The 11,802-nt window shown below is 41.7% G+C and overlaps 1 pseudogene; it reads left to right on the forward strand.

The window, feature by feature from the left end:
- Nucleotides 1-1,186: 1,186 nt before the first annotated feature.
- LOC120366545 (large ribosomal subunit protein eL19-like) lies at nt 1,187-1,692 on the forward strand (annotated as a pseudogene).
- Nucleotides 1,693-11,802: the final 10,110 nt, after the last annotated feature.

Here is an 11,802-nt window from a genome sequence, read left to right on the forward strand (position 1 = left end):
TGCCATTTGAGCACAGCCATATTCATCCAACTACTGTTTATGGCTGCTTTAGCACTTAAACAGCAGAGTTGAGTACAGAGACTGCATGGTCAATAACACCTAAAATATGTGGTCGGGCGGGGTGGCTCATGTAATCCCAGTACTTTGGGAGGCCGGGGTGGGTGGATCACCTGAGGTCAGGAGTTCGAGACCAGCCTGGCCAACAAGGTGAAATCTCATCTTTACTAAAAATACAAAAACTAGCCAGGAATGGTGGTGTGTGGCTGTAATCCCTGCTATTTGGGAGGCTGAGGAGGGAGAATCACTTGAACCCGAGGGGCGGAGGTTGCAGTGAGGTGGAGGTTGTAGTGAGCCGAGATTGCACCATTGCACCTGGGTGACAGAGTGAGACTCCGTCTCAGCAACAACCACAATAAAGGGCTGCTCCTTTACAGAATAAGTTTGCCAGGAATGGCACTAGGGATAATGGTCAGTAACTGTACTCTTTCTCATACTTACTTTATTCCCAGAAATCACATTGACCCCAGGGCTCACATTTTAACTGGCAGTAATAGGCAATTCTTGGGCGAGTCCATGCAATTCCTTGAACAGGCAAGAGAATGTAAAGCTTTCAGCAATAAAATGTTAAGGTGCTTTTAAAGTCAAACTAATTTGTGCCCTTAGCACCTTTAGAACCTATTTTCAAGCCTTCACTGGCATACTCCATCTACGCAAACCTCACATTCTTCCCAGAGCAGAGCTGCAGTAGATGTTGTATGCTCAGAGATTGTTTTTTTAAAATCATTCAGTAGGCAAATTGGTCATCCTCGGCAGCTAATCACTGCCAATTCACAATCAAGACAACCCGACAGAGCGCTCCAACTCTCCTAACCTAGTAGTACTTGAACTTTTTGAAAATTTCAAGGTAATTACAGAGGCCTGCCCTTTTGCCTTCACTTGCTTGTATACATGGAAGACTTTCAAAATACCTACTTTTAAAAGTACATATAATAATGTAAAATTGTGTTGTTTATGAGAAATGACTTTGACCATGCTTTCATACACAAAATCAAATCAGAATTAAAGCCAACATACTGTTTGCCTGGAGCCCTTGAAGTTTTGCTCCCATTCGTATCAAGAATATATTTTTGAAATTTTAAGCTTAAAAAGCATTCAGCTCTTTCCTTTCACTGCTGCGGCAGCAACCATGAGTATGCTCAGGCTTCAGAAGAGGCTTGTCGCTAGAGTGTCCTCCACTGTGGCAAGAAGAAGGTCTGGTTGGACCCTCTGAGACCAATGAAATCGCCAGTGCCAACTCCAGCCAGCAGATCTGGAAACTGATCAAAGATGGACTGATTATCTCAAGCTTGTAACTGCCCATTCCCAGACTCCATGCCAGAAAAACACCTTGGCCCACTGGAAGGGCAGGCACATGGGCGTAGGTAAGTGAAAGGGTACAGACAATGCCTAAATGCCAGAGAAGGTCAGTGACGTGCATGAGGAGAAGGAGGATTCTGCACAGGTTGCTCAGAAGATGCCGTGAATCTAAGATTGATCACCACATGGATCACAGCCTGTACCTGAAGTTGAAGGAGAATGTGTTCAAAAACAAGCGGATGCTCATGGAACACATCCACAAGCAAAGAGCACCTCCAGGCCAAGAAGGAGGAGATCATCAAGACTTTGTCCAAGGACGAAGAGACCAAGAAATAAAATCTCTCCCTTTGTCTATACATACTGGCCTTTGTCATTTCATAGATCAGCTGTTAAATAAAACAAGCCTGTGTCTGCTTGAAAAAAAAAAAAAAAAAGCTTTCAGCTGGGTGCAGTGGCCTACACCTGTAATCCCAGCACTCTGGGAGGCTGAGGCGGGCAGATCATTTGAGCCCAGCTGGGTAACATGATGAAACTCCTTCTCTACTAAATATACAAAAAATTAGCTGGGCGTGGTGGTGCTCACCTGTAGTCCCAGCTACTTGGGAGGCCAAGGTAGGAGGAATGCTTAAGCCAAGATTTTAGAGACTGCAGTGAGTTATGATCACGCCACTGCACTCCAGCCTGGGTGATAGAGACCCTGTATTTAAAAAAAAAAAAAAAAAATTTAAAGGCCAGGTGAGGAAGCTCATGCCTATAATCCCTTTGGGAGTCTGGGGCTAGAGGATCGCTTGAGCCCGAGAGTTCAAGACTAGCCTGGGCAGCATAGCTAAACCCTGTCTCTACAGAAAATTAAAAAATTTGCTGGGCATGGTAGTGCATGCCTGCAGTCCCAGCTACTTGGAAGGTGGAGGCGGGAGGATCACCTGAGCCCAGGAATTAGAGACTACAGTGAGTTATGATCATGCCACTGCACTCCAGCCTGGGTGACAGAGCAAGACCGTCTCATAAAAGAAAACAAAAAGTTTTTAAACACACATACCCACTGACCCAGCAATTTCAATTCTAGAATTTTTTTCCATAGTTCGTGATATGGTATAATTCAAGATTATTCACAGCAGAATTGTTTGTAATAGCAGGAAATCATAAGTAACCGAATACCCATCAATAAGGGACTGGTATTGTTATCAGTAGAAGATGTCCAGGTTCTTGGCTTCTTGAACAAAGAATTGGACAAAACTCACAATATGAAAGTAGTCAGCCATAGACAACACATAAACAAATAAGCAAGATTGTGTCACAATTTAATTGCAGTACATCTCCACGATGGATTAAAAAAAAAAAAAAATAGAGAGAGGCTGGGCACAGTGGCTCATGCCTGTAATCCCTACACTTTGCCTGGTGGCTTCTGGCTAGCTTCAGGCAATGGGGGAAGGGCAGGCACTTCCCCTTGGCAGGGAAGCCAAGGTGGGCAGATCGCCTGAGGCCAGGAGTTCAAGACCAGCCTGGCCAACATGGTGAAACTCGTCTCTACAAAAATACAAAAATTAACTGAGAATGATGGTGGGTGACTGTAATCCCAGCTACTCAGGAGGCTGAGGCAGGAGAATCACTTAAACCCAGGAGGTGGAGGTTGCAGTGAGCTGAGATCGTGCCATTGCACTCCAGCCTGGGCAACAGAGTGAGTGAGACTCTGTATCGAAAAAATTAAAAATAAATAAAAGGAATAGGAGAATTTTTAGAAAATCTTATATAGAATTCCAGGATTACTGCTAAATGAAAAAGCAAAGTGTTGGCTAGTGTATATAATATTTTATAATTTGTGAAAAAAGCAGAAGGGAGAGAATAGATACAATTTGCTTCTATATGCATGAAATATGCTGGAAAGTCACACACAAGAAACAGATCATAGTATTTCGTTCAGAAGAAAATTAATAAAGACATTGGTTACACAAGTGATAAAGAGTTAAGACACCAAGTAGAAGATTATGAATTAACCTTGAAGTTATTAATAGCAAGAAATGACTACCAGCTTTAGGGCTGAAGGAACACAGGGAGGAGGTGTTACCAGATCCCAGAAGCTGGTCCAATTCAGCAATAGTAGAACAATGGTGGGGGCTGCCCAGAGGGGAACTGGAGCCAAGAAGTTGCAGCAACTGTGGGAAACCCTACACAAAGCATGAGGAGAGAGAGAGAGACAGACGAGAGAAATATCTTGGCTCTGCCTTCCTTGCACCCTCCAGTCTGTATAAGTGCCTGCCCTTCCCCCACTGCCTGAAGCTAGCCAGAAGCCACCAGGCAAAGGAACCTGGGAAATGAAGTTGCCTGCAATAGAAAGCAGAGCTGACAAAGAGCAGGGAATGCATTTGTGAAGAAACAGGCAAATACATGACAAGCCCAGAAGGAACTATGTTGACCTGGGAGACAGCAGTGGCAGGGGCATGTTTTAATGTTACCCTCTTGTGCTTCCTGAATTGTGAACCCTGTGAATATATTGCCTATTAAAATAAGTATAAATAAAACAAAGAATATGTGAAATAAATAGATGCCTAATGCAGTGTACTTTTTTTATTAGAAGAGAATTCAAAGAAATGTCAAGCTAGGAACAACTGAATGATCACTATCAAGGGAATGGTGAAAGGTATGGTGCATATGCACAATGAAATAACACACAGCTATTGAAATGAATGAGTCATAGAATACCTATGAAAAGACACACAAGAAAGTGGTAGTCGGGCGCAGTGGTTCACGCCTGTAATCCCAGCACCTTAGGAGTCCAAGGTGGGTGGATTGCTTTAGGTCAGGAGCTTGAGACCAGCCTGGCCAACATGGTGAAACTCCATCTCTACTAAATACAAAAATTAGCCAGGGGTGGTGGCACATGCCTGTAGTCTCAGCTACTCAGGAGGCTGAGGCAGGAGAATCACTTGAACCCAGGAGGCAGAGGTTGCAGTGAGCTGCAATCGTGCCACTGCACTCCAGCCTGGGTGACAAAGTGAGGCTCTGTCTCAAAAAAAAAAAAAAAAAGTGGTGTCAATTTATGCCCAAGGGGAGATGAGCAGATGGGTGGTTGTGGGACAGATGAGAAGACTAGATGACAAGGAAGACCCACAGTGAAACATTGTATGCCATTTTGCATTTTCTGATTTTGGTACCATGTGTATGCAATGCCCATTCAAAATAGGAATCAAGATTTTTTTCTGCCCCTTACCCTTTTTTTGAGACAGGATCTTGCTCTGTCACCCAGGCTGGAGTGCAGTGGTACGATCCTGGCTTACTGCATTCTCAACCACTTGGACTCAAGTGATCCTCCTGCCTCAGCCTCCTGAGTAGCTCAAACCACAGATGCACACCATCATGCCCGGCTAATTTTTTCCCCTAAAAAAATATTTAGGCTGGGTGCAGTGGCTCATATCCGTTAATCCCAGCACTTTGGGAGGCCAAGGCGGGTGGATCACAATGTCAGGAGTTTGAGACCAGCCTGGCCAACGTGGTGAACCTCCGTTTCTACTAAAAATACAAAAATTAGCCCGGCATGGTGGCGGGCACCTGTAGTCCCAGCTACTCAGGAGGCTGAGGCAAGAGAATCTCTTGAACTCAGGAGGCAGAGGTTACAGTGAGCCAAGACCTCGCCACTGCACTCCAGGCTGGGTGACAGAGTGAGACTGAAAAAAAAGAAAAAAGAAAGAAAGAAAGAAAAAGAAAAAAAAAATTAACCAGTCGAGCATGGTGGCTCACGCCTGTAATCCCAGCACTTTGGGAGGCTGAGGCGGGCAGATCACCTGAGAATCACTTGAACCTGGGAGGTGAAGGTTGTAGTGAACCAAGGTCATGCCACTGCACTCCAGCCTGGGCAACAAGAGCAAAACTCAAAGAAAAAAACATTAACTGTGGTAAAATGCATATGACATAAAGTTTGCCATCTTTATTATTTTAAAGTATACAGTCCAATGCTGGTAAGTACATTCATATTGTGCAACCAATCTTCAGAACTCTTGTTTTGCGAAACTGAAACTGTACCCATTAAGTAACAGCTCCCCATTCTGCACTGCTCCCAGCCCCTGGCAGCCACCATTCGGTTTTCTGTCTGTATAAACGTGACTATTCTAGGTATCTCATATAGCTGGAATAATACAGTATTTGTATTTTTTCTTTTTCTTTTTTTTTTTTTTTTTTTTTTTTTTTTGAGATGGATTTTCGCTCTTGTTGCCCAGGCTGGAGTGCAATGGCACAATCTCAGCTCACTGCAACCTCTGCCTCCTGGGTTCAAGCAATTCTCCTGTCTCAGCCTCCCAAGTAGGTAGGTTTACAGGCGCCAGCCACCACACCTGGCTAATTTTTTGTATTTTCTGTAGAGACAGAGTTTTACCATGTTGGCCAGGCTGGTCGCGAACTCCTGACCTTAGGTGATCCGCCTGCCTCAGCCTCCCAAAGTGCTGGGATTATGGGCGTGAGCCACCCCACCCGGCCAGTATTTGCATTTTTTGTAACTGCCTTATCTCACTTAACGTAATGTCCGTCAGGTTCATCCACGTTGTAGCGCACATCAGAATTTCCTTCCCTTTTTTTTTGTTGGTAGAGAGAAGGTCTTGTTCTCACCCAGGCTGGAGTGCAGTGGCACAATTATAGGTCACTGTAACCTCAAATTTTTGGGTTCAAGCAATCTTCCTGCCCCAGCCTCCTGAGTAGCTGGACCACACCTTGCAAATTTTTTAAAATTTTGTGTAGAGATGGGATCTCCCTATGCTGCCCAGGGCGGTCTCAAATTCCTGGACTCAAAGGATCCTCCCACCTCAGCCTCTCAAAGTGTTGGGATTACAGGCATGCACCACCACACCCAGCCCCTTCCTTTATAAGGCTGAATGACATTCCATTGTATAGATAGTCCACATTTTGTTTGTGCGTTCATTCATTTATGGACACTTGAGTAGCTTCTACCTTTCTGGTTATAAGAAATCGAGATTTTTAGAAACGAAGTTTATGCTTAAATTAACCATTCTTCTCATGGTGGAAATACTTACAACATGGGACTCTTTCCATGGCATCAGATGACCTGAGTGACTTCTGTGGAACAGCCAGCCAGAGAAGCTGCCATTCTCCTACAACCAACTAAGGTCTACAGAGGGAGTTTCAAATATCTTTCCTGAATAGGCCATTAGTCACAATACTAGATGGAAAGAATCCACCAATCAACAAAATGCTTCAGAGTTATTAAATGAGGACCACACTCACTGAATCATATTATGCAACCCTGAAAATGACAAACAATGCAAAGGTAAAGCATATAATAATGAAGACTTTAGTCCGGGTGCAATGGCTCATGCCTGTAATCTCAGCACTTTGGAAGGCTAAGGTAGGAGGATCACTTGAGGTCAGGAGTACGAGACCAGCCTGGCCAACATCATGAAACCTCATTCCCTAATAAAAATACAAAAAATTAGCCAGGCATGGTGGTGGGTGCCTGTAATCCCAGCTACTCGAGAGGCTGAGGCAGGAGAATCACTTGAATTTGGGAGGTCGAGGCTGCAGTGAGCTGAGATTGCGCCACTGCACTCCAGCCTGGGGGACTGAGTGAGATTCTGTCTCTCTATATATATGACATTAGAACTCTAATATCAGAATTCTAATCTTGAGAATGAATAAGACAAGACTGTTAAATGATTTTAGTGAAAAGCGATTTTTCTGATTTCTATTTCTGCCCTACTCGTGTGAGTACTCACTAAGTTGTTTATTCTCTTAACCCTCCACCTTCTACAGGTAGACATTTCCTCCCTGACATTTATTAGAGTGGACATATGAAAAGTTACATTAATTTACAGTTTGAATCAGAGATTTAAAAATATTCTTTCACAATTCTGAAATGAAATCAGAGGCCGGGCATGGTGGCTCATGCCTGTAATCCCAGCACTTCGGGAGACTAAGGTGGGCGGGTCACTTGATCTCAGGAGTTTGAGACCAGCCTGGCCAACATGGTGAAACCTTATCTCTACCAAAAATACAAAAATTAGCCATGGGTGGTGGCGTGCGCCTGTAATCCCAGCTACTCCGGAGGCTGAGGCAGGAGAATCGCTTGAACCTGGGAGGCAGAGGTAGCAGTGAGCCAAGATTGGGCCACTGCGACAGCAAAACTCCATCTCAAAAAATAAAAAATAAAATAATCAGAGACTTTCTTATACTTAATGCTAAATATTTTAATAATGAATATTTTTGGAAAAGTAACAAAACGGAATGTACAGCATGATACCAATTTAGGGAAAAAAAATATATATATATATGCATACACAGAAGAAAGTGCTTCAAGGTCAGAAACTGAAATCCTTAGGTCGATGGAACAAAGAGGGATCTAAAGACAGAGGGATCTGGACATTGGGTTGGCACGTTACCACAGGCATCAGAGAAAGAGGCCAGAGGGGCCGGGCACAGTGGCTCACACCTGTAATCCTAGCACTTTGAGAGGCCAAGGCAGGCAGATCACAAGGTCAGGAGTGAGCCTGGTCGAGATCAGCCTGGCCAACATGGTGAAGCCCTGTCTCTACTAAAAATATAAAAATTAGTTGGGCATGGTGGCAGGTGCCTGTAATCCCAGCTACTCAAGAGGCTGAGGTGGGAGAATCGTTTGAACCCGGGAGGTAGAGGTTGTAATAAGCCGAGATTGTGCCATTGCACTCCAGCCTGGGTGACAGAGCAAAACTCCATCTCGAAAAAATATAAATAAATTAATAATAAAACAGAAACAGAAAAGATTTGACGGGGAGAAAAAGTGGGTGCAAAACTACAGATCAGTAGACCCAAAGTACATCAAATAATAGAACAACCTAATGGAAAGGATAAAATGAATCTGTTTAAAATGATTAAAGACATAAATGGAAGCACTGTCATCCATAAGAAAGAACAAGTCGCTATTTTAAAAATAACCAACAGATTTTGAACCAAATTGGTCTCCTAGAAATGAAATATATAAATATTGAAATCTAAAACTCAGTGGACTTTTATATCATATTTAACATTGCTGAAGAGAATTACTGAACTGGAGAACATATCTGAAGAATTTATTCAAAATGCAGCACAACAAGATAAAAAGATGGAATACATGAATTATGGAGTATATGAAAAGAGGTTATGATATATCCAGGATAGAATGAGATAGTTAAATATATCTCTAACAGGAACTCCCCAAGGAGAAACTAGGAAAATTGTGGGGATAGTGGGATGATGGAGAATTGACATTTTAAAACATAATGGCTGACAATTTTTTCTGTATTGATTTAAGCCATAAGTTTCAGTTTTAAGAAACACATTCATACCAAGCAGGGAAAATAAAAATAAATCCAGACCGGGTGTGGTGGCTCATGCCTGTAATCCTAGCACTTTGGGAGGTCAAGGTGGGTGGATCACTTGAGGTCAGGAGTTCGAGACCAGCCTAGCCAATATGGTGAGATCCCCATCTCTACTAAAAATACAAAAATTAGCCAGCTATGGTGATGGGTACCTGTAATCCTACCTACTCAGGAGGCTAAGGTGGGAGGATCACTTGAACTCGGGAGGTGGAGGCTGCCGTGAGCTGAGACCATGCCACTGCACTCCAGCCTGGGCAACAGAGCTATGTCTCAAAAAAAAAAAAAAAAAAAAAAAAAAAAAACTAAAATAAAGTAAACCAAAACTTAGACACATTACAAATAAACAGCAATTACTAAAGTTAAACAGAAGCTCTTAAAAGCCATTAGAGAGAAATGACAGCACATCTTTAAAAAACAAGAATTAAATTAAAAAGAGATATTGCATCAGCGACATTTGAAGCCAAAAGATAATGAAATAACATTTTACAGGACTGAGAGACAAGAGCTATCAGATTGGAATTCAATATCCAACTAAATCATCATTTAGTCCAGAAGATTAAATAAAGATATTTTCAGAGACTGAGTTTACCACAAACAGATCCTTGCCGAAAACAAAGCCCCCTAAGATGTTATCAAAGATGAAGAGGGACATTTCACAACGATAAAGAGGTCAGTTCATCAAAAAGTCATAAATCCTAAATGCATATGCACCAAATAGCAAAGCTTCAAGTTACATGAAGAAAACCCGAGAGAACTTGAAGGAGAAATAGAAAAATTCACAGTTATTATGAAAGATTTCAATACTCGTCTCTCAATAATTGACAGAACAAGCAGACAGAAAATCAGTAAAGATAGAGGAGAATTAAATGCCATCAACCAACTTGACATAATTAACATTTATAGAACCTTCTACCCAACAACACATTATTTTCAAGTGCACGGGTTAAGAATCACCAAGGTAGATGATACGTTATGTCATAAAATAAGTCTCCATAAATTTAAATGGATTGTAATCATACAGCAGGTGTCCTCTGACCACAATGGAATAAAATTAGAAACCAGTAGTAGAAAGATAACCAAAAGATCTCCCAAATATTTGAACACTAAACATACTTTAAAAAAAAAAAAAAAAAAAAAAAACAAAAACCCATGGGTCAATTGAGAAATCAAAAGGACATTCTAAATAAATGAAAATAAAAATAAAGTATCATATTTGTGGAATGCTGTTAAAGCAGTGCTTGGTAAGACATCCACAGGTGGCAGAAAGAGGGTGAGAGAACTATTTGGGGTCTTTCATAAGGGCACTAATCTCACTCACGAGGGCTCCACCTCCATGCCTCTCAAAGACCCCACCTCCTAGTACCATCACGTTGAGGACTGAAACTTCAACGTATGAATTAGTGGAGACAAACATATTCATTTTATTGCAATGAAGATAAACTAAAATATTGCCCTGAGCTTTACTGTCTGAGTAAATTATTTTAAAGGAACATTTAACAATTCTCTAATATTCTAGCTGATGTGTGCTTTTTGACCCTGTTTGTACTATACCAAAATAATTATTTTGGTGGGAAACAAGACAAAAAGTTTCATCATTTGGCATGGTGTAAATCAAAAAGAATGAAGATGTGTCGGTTTTGAAATATTTTGTTACACAACATTAAAAGATGAAAAATAATCAACACTTGTATATTTTTTGTTTTGTTTTATGTTTTGTTTTTTGAGGCAGAGTCTTGCTCTGTTGACCAGGCTGGAGTCCAGTGGTGTGATCTCAGCTCACAGCAACCTCTGCCTCCAGGGTTCAAGCGATTCTGCTGCCTCAGCCTCCCCAGTAGCTGGGATTACAGGTGCACTCCCTCACGCCCGGCTAACTTTTGTATTTTTGCTATAGATGGAGTTTCACCATGTTGGTCAGGCTGGTCTCGAACTCCTGACCTCATGATCCGCCCACCTCGACCTCCAAAAGTTCTGGGATTACAGGTGTGAGTCACCTCGCCTGGCCACTTGTATGTTCTTTACCATGAAAAAATAGAAATTAACATTGGTCTTGGTGGTTTTATTCTTTCAGAACAAAATAAAATATTCTAATTTAACTGAAGTTTCATCCTCTTCTGCTACCCTTTTCCATTCCCAAGGAAAGACAATATCCTGAAGTTGGTGTGCATCATTTTCATACATATATGAATTTACTGAAAAATTACTATTGTTGGATATTTATTTATCCATTCCTAAATTGATGGAAGTAAAATTTATTTCCACTTTTTTTTCACAATTACAGTGTTGCAATAAACACATGTAGAAGTTTACTTAGTCACATGTGGGAGAGTTTCTCCAGGGTGGATATGAACATGTGGAATCTTGGGTTATTGGATAGACACATAATTGACATCGCTATGTATAGTCAATGGGTTCTCCAAATTACCCACCTAAAAGGTCTTATAGCTCTGTATCCTCACCATCACTCAGTGTTATCAGATATGAATATGTTTTCCATTTTTGCCAATCTGTTGTGTGTAAAACACTTCATGGTAAAATATTTTGTGTAAGTGTGTGAGGGAGATGGTATCTCACGCTGTTGCCCAGGCTGGAGTGCGGTGGTGCGATCTCAGCTCACTGTAGCCTCTGCCTCCTGGGTTCCAGCGATTTCCTGCCTCAGCCTCCCAAGTAGCTAAGATTACAGGCATGCACCACCACACTCAGCTAATTTTTGTATTTTTAGTAGAGACAGGGTTTCACCATGTTGGACAGGCTGCTCTCAAACTCCCGCCGTGGCCTCCCAAAGTGCTAGGATTAGAGGCGTGAGCCACCATGCCCAGCCCTGGTAAAATGATATTTGAATTATATTTCCCAGATTATAAGAATATTTGATCTTTGAACATATTTCATATGTTACTCATTTGGATTACCCTCTGTGAATTTGCCCATTCAAACCTTTTGGCCATTGTTTTATTCGACTGAGTGTCATTTTCTTACTGATATATTATTAGCATTCTTTCTATGTTGAGATTACCAGTCTTCTGTTAATTAGATGTGTTACAAAAATATTATGCCAGTCTGCATCTTGATTTTGTTCTTTCTTTTTAAGACAGGGTTTCACCATGTTGGTCAGGCT

Source organism: Saimiri boliviensis, chromosome X (assembly GCF_048565385.1).
Source record: "Saimiri boliviensis isolate mSaiBol1 chromosome X, mSaiBol1.pri, whole genome shotgun sequence".
Taxonomy (NCBI): domain Eukaryota; kingdom Metazoa; phylum Chordata; class Mammalia; order Primates; family Cebidae; genus Saimiri; species Saimiri boliviensis.